We start from the raw sequence: 7,674 nt of genomic DNA on the forward strand, positions 1-7,674 counted from the left end.
TTAAGTTTAGCAAGCAGAATTTTCCCCCATTCTTCCATTATGCAGGTCTTCAGCTACACAATTGTACAGGGCCTTTGTTGCCGTATTTTGCGCTTCATAATGCACCACACATTCTCAATCAGAGACAGGTCAGGACTGCAGGCAGGCTAATCTAGCACCCTCTCTGCTTATGCAGCCATGCACTTGTAATCTGGGCAGAATGTGGTTTGGCGTTGTCCTGCTGGAAAATGCAGGGACGTCCCTGGAGAAGACGGCGTCTGGATGGCAGCATATGTTGCTCTAAAATTTGTACATATCTTTCTGCATTAATGGTGCCCTCACAGATGTGCAAGTTACCCGTGCCATGGGCACTGGCACACCCCCATACTATGACAGACGCTGCCTTTTGGACCTGACACTGATAAGCTTGGATGGCCCTTTTCCTCTTTGGCCCGACACGACGGCTCTTTTGTCCAAAAACTATTTGAAATGTTGACTAATCAGACCACAAATCACACTTCCACTGTGCTACTGTCCATCTCAGATGAGCCCGAGCCCAGAGAAGTCAGCGGCGCTTCTGAACAGTGTTGATGTATGGCTTCTGCTTTGCATAATAAAGCCTTAACTTGCATCTGTAGATGTAGCGGCGAATGGTGTTGACTGAAAAAGGTTTACCAAAGTATTCCCAAGCCCATGTCATGATATTACATTACAGACGCACAACAACTTTTAAGACAGTGACGTCTGAGGGATCGGAGATCACGCATATTCAGAAGTGGTTTTCGGCCTCACCCTTTACGCATTTGACCGGATTCCTTGGATCATTTAATTATATTGTGCACTGTAGAGGGTGAAATGCCCAAAATCCTACCCATTTGTCTTTGGGGAACATTGTTCTCAAAGTGCTGGATTATTCACTGACGCATCTGTTGGCAAATTGGCGAGCCTTGACCCATTCTTAATTAGGTAAAACATGAAATACCTTGTCTTTATACTGTTTTTGTTTGAACACAAGTCAAAGTAAATTTACAAATTTCTGCTTTCTGTTTTTATTTGCATTTCATTTACCATCTGAACTTTTTTGGAATTGGGGTTGTAGTACTGATTATATCAATTTTTTTTCAGATTGACAAGTCTGTTCTGTCCATCATGACTGAGGAGCAAATGGCAAAATATATATGGTGACAGATCCTGGCTATCCTATCCCTCTGTCGACAGAGTCCAGCTCAGACATGTGTGCGTGATTTTAAAAGAAACAGCATTGCTGTGGACAACACTGTTGGTCAACTCTATGAACAAACTAAACTGAAAAAGCTAAGATTTTATATTTGCATGAAAGAGGAAGTGCCACCCTCAGGAACCCCCAGGAACCTCCATCTGAAAATGGTATTGAAGGTATTTCAGTTTCACTGTTGTCATAGAATCAAACGTACATCCTCTTTTCTTACTCGCAGGTCATGTTCTCTGCATTTTGAGTACATCCTCCAGTATTTGTGAAGTTGTCTGGGAACAATGAAACCTGGATCACTCCCGATAACACCGCCACCCCAGCTGCACTGTCTGCGGGATACTCCTTCTCGCACACCCCCAGGGCCTCTGGCCGAGGCGGGGGTACCGGTTTGCTCATTTCCTTGTCCTGGAAGTTCTGTGTCCTCCCCAGTCCTAACCCTACTTCCTCCTCCTTTGAATTTCATGCGATTACTGTAACTCATCCCTCAAAATTTCACATAATTGTTCTGTACCGCCCTCCAGGTCCACTCGGCTCATTTCTGGACGAGCTGGACACTCTCCTGAGCTCCCTCCCTGAGGATGGCACTCCTGCTATTCTACTGGGAGACTTCAACCTCCCACCAGAAACCTCCCAACTGTCCACGGTTGCCTCACTCCTCCTGTCTTTCGCCCTATCCCTGTCCTCTTCCCCCCCCACACACAAGGCTGGTAACCAACTAGACCTTGTATTCACCAGAAGCTGCTCCATTCCCCAACAGTGACTCCCCTCCATGTCTCGGACCACTTCTTTCTTTCTTTCTCCCTCTCCTATTTACTCCCCCTCAATTCATCCAATAGCTCACCCACAGTAACTTTCAGGAGAAATCTCTCTACTCTGTCACAATCCTCCCTCATCTCCACTGCTCTGTCTACACTTCCCCCTCCTGCGTCTTTCTCTAACCTGCCAGTTGATCTTGCCACCTCCACCCTCAACTCCTGCCTCTCCCAGTCCCTCGACTCACTCTGTCCTCTTGTCTCCAAACCAGCATGCTCCTCACCCCCCTGCCCATGGCTGACTGAGTCACTATGCTCCAGCAGAACATCACTGCGGGCTGCAGAGAGGAAGTGGAGGAAATCCCGATCCTCTGATGACCTGACCGCATACCATACCCTGCTGGCGACTTTCACATCTGCCCTCATGTCTGCGAAAGCCTCTTTTTTCCAATCTAAGATCAGTGCATGTGTCTCTAATCCACGCAAACTATTCTCCACCTTCTCTTCCCTCCTCATTCCTCCTCCACCCCCACCTCCCTCTTCCCTCTCCGCAGATGACTTTCTGGCCGCCTTTGAAGGAAAGGTGGCTACAATCCGGAACTCCTTTGCCCATCCAGTGAGCCCCCCAACCCCCCGGGACAAACCCACAGCCACACTGACCTCCTTTGAAATGCTGGAGGACTCCGATGTATTACAACTCATCACCTCTCATCGTGCAACCACCTGTCCACTTGACCCCATCCCATCTAAAGTTCTCCAATCCATTTCCAGCGAGCTCCTTCCCTATCTGTCCTCCATTGTTAATTCCTCTCTCTCCTCTGGTCATGTTCCCTCTGATTTTAAGATGGCTCGTGTTACCCCACTTCTCAGAAAACCCACCTTAGACCCCTCCGATGTAACGAATTATCGACCCGTATCGCTTCTACCCTTTCTGTCCAAAACCCTTGAACGAGCAGTTCTTAAACAATTAACCTCTTTTCTCCATCAGAACAACCTGCTAGACCCTCACCAGTCTGGCTTCCGATCCGGGCACTCAACAGAGACTGCACTCCTAGCTGTGACGGAGGCACTTGCTAGTGCAAGAGCCTCACACCTCTCCTCTGTCCTGATCCTTCTTGACCTGTCTGCAGCTTTTGACACGGTCAACCATAAAATACTCCTCTCCACCTTGGCTGGGATGGGAATTGCCAGGACTGCCCTGTCTTGGTTCGCTTCCTATCTTGCAGATAGGACCTACCAGGTCACCTGGAAGGGGTCTGCCTCTGCTTCTCATCCACTTGTTACGGGAGTGCCGCAGGGATCTGTACTGGGTCCTCTGCTGTTCTCCTTATACACCAGATCTCTTGGTTCAGTCATTAATTCACATGGCTTTTCCTATCATTGTTATGCAGATGACACACAACTCTTCTTTTCTTTCCCCCCCTCGGCCACACAGGTCAATGATAAGATCTCTTCCTGCCTGGCTGACATCTCCACCTGGATGGCCAGCCACCATCTGAAGCTCAACCTCAACAAAACTGAGCTGCCCGTGCAAGACCTCCTTGCTTCGTGAACTCTCAATCACAGTTGATGGCACCACAGTGACTGCCTCTCACTCTGCCAAGAGCTTGGGGGTGGTCCTGGATGACCAACTGGACCTCAAGGAGCACATCAAGGCAACATCACGGTCCTGCAGATTCCTCCTGTACAACATCAGGAGGATTCGACTATACCTGACGACGCACTCCACCCAGCTGCTCGTCCAGGCTACGGTGACCTCTCGCCTTGATTACTGCAACTCTCTCCTTGCAAGCCTGCCAGCTTGTGCCATACAGCCACTACAGATGATTCAGAATGCCGCTGCCCGACTCATCTACAACCTCCCCAAATTCTCCCACGTTACTCCTCTGCTGCGATCACTTCACTGGCTACCGGTCGCTGCCAGGATCCGGTTCAAAGCCCTGACCCTTGCCTACACTGCTGCCAACAGGACAGCCCCCATCTACTTGCAGGACATGACTCAATTCTATGTGCCTGCTCGACCACTCCGCTCTGCGGCAGCAGGGCGCCTTGTAACCCCTCCCACCCGCCCAAAGGGATCACAGAGCTTCTCCACCCTAGCTCCCCAGTGGTGGAACGAACTTCCCTTCCCTCTCCGAACCTCCCCCTCACTACCCATCTTCTGCCGTGGCCTGAAGACTCATCTCTTCAGACTATACCTAGACTAACCACCACCACGCTGTATATTTCACTCTTTTATAATAATAAAAAAAAAAAAAAAAACCCTTTTCCCTGTCACTTGTTACATGTTGCCCCATCCCTGCACTTCTTGGTAATTTGTATTTGTCCTAATACTGTAGCTTATTCTTCTGCTTAGTTGGCTTTGCAGATGTTAGGCCAGAATAGTGTTCATTGTTCTCGGCTAGAAATAGCTGTACAAAATAAGTATTGTACCTTACTGAACCCGTGTTCAGCAGTTGTCTACGACCATGAAATGCACTTTTTTGTACGTTGCTTTGGATAAAAGCGTCTGCCAAATGAATGTAATGTAATGTCTGGAGTGCTGCAGCTGGTCGTGAATGAAATAAACTGTGTCCGCCAAACCAGATAAAAACTGTCTGCGAGAATATCCTCTTGCACAAAGACCCAGCTCATCAGAGAAGCCAGGGAGAACAAGGGAGACCTCACAGTGCACTGGCTTGACCTGGCCAATGCCTACATCTCCATCCCGCACAAGCTGGTTTAGACAACTATGGTCAAGCATCATGTGGCAGTGCTCATCCTGGACTAATACAATTAATCCATCATGAGAGTCTACGCAGATGCACCAACATCCGAGAGGCACAAACTAGAGGTTGAGATCATCACAGGCTGTACCACCTCTGTGGTCCTCTTTGCCTTGGCAATGAATATGATCATCAAGTCTGTTGAACCGAAGTGCTGTGGCCCACGGACTATGTCAGGGATGTGCCAGCCACCAATCCAGGCCTTCATGGATGACCTGACTGTCACCACTGAGTCAGTGCCAGGAAGCAGGTGATTCCTGCAAGGGCTTGAGAAGCTGATTGGATGGGCAAGGATGAGGTTCAGGCTAACCAAATCAAGGTCACTGGTGCTGAATAAGGGCAAAGTCGCAGACTTCAGCATTGAAGGGACACCAATACCAACTATCTCTGAAAAGCCAGTGAAGAACCTCGGCAAGGTATTCAACAGCAGGCTGAAGGACACAGCATCAGTTCAGGCTACTTGTCAGGAGCTGGAGAGTGGGCTGAAAGTGATGGACTGGTCACCTTCCTGGCAAGTTTAAGCACAGTATATCAGCACAGTATCCTGCCAAGGATACTCTGGCCTCTGCTTGTCTACAAAGCCCCCATCTCCATCATAGAGAGCTTGGAGAGGAAGGTCAGCAGTTTCCTCAGGAGGTGGCTGGGATTGCCCAGAAGCCTTAGTAGCATTGCCCTCTATGGGACCAACACCAAGCTCCAGCTTCCCCTGAAGTCCCTGGAAGAGGAGTTTAAGGTGACTCGGGCCAGAGAGGTGATGCTGTATAAGGAATCCAGCAATCTGAAAGTAGCCAAGCAGGGGTGGTGGTCAAGACCAGGAGGAAATGGAGAGTGGAGGAGGTTGTGCTGCAAGCGGAGTCGTGGCTATGGCACGGTGTCCTGGTGGGAGCAGTGATCCAGGGAAGGGGTAGTCTGGGAACATTTTCAACTGCCCAGTATGTGAAGACCAAGGCCCAGGCTGGTCCAGGAGGAAGTGAGAGGAGTGGTGGAGGACGAGAGGTCCAGCAGACCTGTTGGTATGAGACACCGGGGGCCTGGACAAGGTGGGAGCAGGCTATGGGCCAAAAAGTCACATGGACAGATTTCTGGTGGGCAGAACCACAGCACATTAAGTTCCTGATCTAGGTGGTGTACGGCGTCCTGCCCAGCTCATCAAACCTCTTCATCTGGTGCAAAGTGGAGTCTCCAAGTGGAGCTGCTGTCCAAAGGGCTCTAGGGCAGGGCCAGTACACACCTGGCATCATGACCAGTGCTGAAACCTATTGCAGAAGCCATAAGCATGGGAATCAGCAGCTGCAGATGAGCACGCCCTGCCACCCAGACGATCACTTTTGTGAAGGCTGGAGAGCAGCTGTCCACAGGAACCAAGGCTGTATCCCAAATGACTCACTTGTTCACTTATTCACTATTCCCTATATAGTGGGAAATATGTAGCACACTACATAGGGGTTGAGCGGCAGAACGAACGTTTGCATTGGGACACTGTTGTCATCACCCTGCTACTATCTTTTGAATATCTGTCGCACAATAGCGGAAGTTTCATTCATTACTGATGTGGCAACAACGCAATAACAATTCTCTGAATTCAATTCTCAAAACTGATATTTGTTCCTCTGTCCTCTTGCTTGTGTGCTTGAACTCCCGTGTTCTAGATGAACTGTGATATAGCCTACTGTTTTCCTTTCTTAAATTGAGAAAATACTTTGTGTAGTTTGAAAAAACAATGAAAGCTGCTGCTTATTAAATGGTCATTGGTATCACTTAAATGAGTAATTATGGATTAATTTCTTGGAAGCCGTCCATATGAAATAGCCAATTCGTTGCTTTATCACCCAATTCAGAATGCCATTGAAAAACAACTAAACAGATTTCCTGACTTTTCACTGGTCTTGTGGCAACAAGACACTTGCTAAAAGACGAGATAACAGTTATTTACCTCGGAATAGTAAGCTGACGATAGTTACCCACAAAATGTTCCACATCATTGCCCTAGTGTCAATGTTACACTACCTTTTGTTGCAAAATTCCCGAAGACAAGCCGCAGCTTGATCAAGGGGGTTCTTGAGGAGATGTGCGATAATATCGCGTCGTCTTCGTCATCCCGTAAGTTGTCATAAGTTAGGTAGAGTAATAAGTAATGTTAGTACCCAGTAGCTAACTAGCTAGTTCATAAATTCCTGTTTAAAGCTAGTTAAAGATGATTATAACTAACATTCAATAGATATCGCTGGTTGGCAAACATTTTCCAGTGTCTGGCGCTACAGGCATTATCTTCAGTGATGTTGGGCTACCATGCACAAAAAAAACAAAACGATTTAATTGTATGACCTTTTATTTTTAATTGAAGCCAAGAAGATATGTTCATTCAGTATATTAGGCATACACAGAAGGGCGCCCCAGGGGCGATGTTGGGAACTACTGCCGTAGACCACCGAACTTCATGTCAGGTGGACAGTCCCACTCACTACAGCCACATCAATCGGCATGTGCCAGTCCTGCGTGTTTACCTGGATGGTGTCAGTGACCTCCGGAAGGACTTCAGGCTGTCACGGCAGTCAATGGAACGTGGCTTTGAGAGGTGACTTTGACCATGGCTGGGGCCACGATCTGGAGGTGGTTCTGGAGGTGGTTCTATTTTTTTATTGGTTAGCAAATGCAACCTCATACAAGGCAGTCAAACACACTTGACATACCACAGTCAATGGTGCATAGGGCAGTTCACAAAACAGCAAAATTCATCATAAAAATAATGGGAAAAGTTTTTCCACCGGAAGATGAGCTGGAAGCAGTGGGAGCAGGATTTCACGCCTCGCAGGCTGCTGTAGGTAGCATCGATGACTGCCAGGTGAGAATCAAAGCACGTGCAGCAGATGCCCAGTGCTACCTCTTCCGTAAATTATTTTACTCCATTCAACTGCAGGCAGTTTGTGACCACTGGGGAAGGTTTTTG

At 48.2% G+C, this 7,674-nt stretch overlaps 1 pseudogene; it reads left to right on the top strand.

The window, feature by feature from the left end:
* The first annotated feature begins 4,478 nt into the window (after positions 1-4,478).
* On the top strand, positions 4,479-7,306 carry LOC118228157 (annotated as a pseudogene).
* The last annotated feature ends 368 nt before the right edge of the window (positions 7,307-7,674 follow it).

Source organism: Anguilla anguilla, chromosome 5, assembly GCF_013347855.1.
Source record: "Anguilla anguilla isolate fAngAng1 chromosome 5, fAngAng1.pri, whole genome shotgun sequence".
Lineage (NCBI taxonomy): Eukaryota > Metazoa > Chordata > Actinopteri > Anguilliformes > Anguillidae > Anguilla > Anguilla anguilla.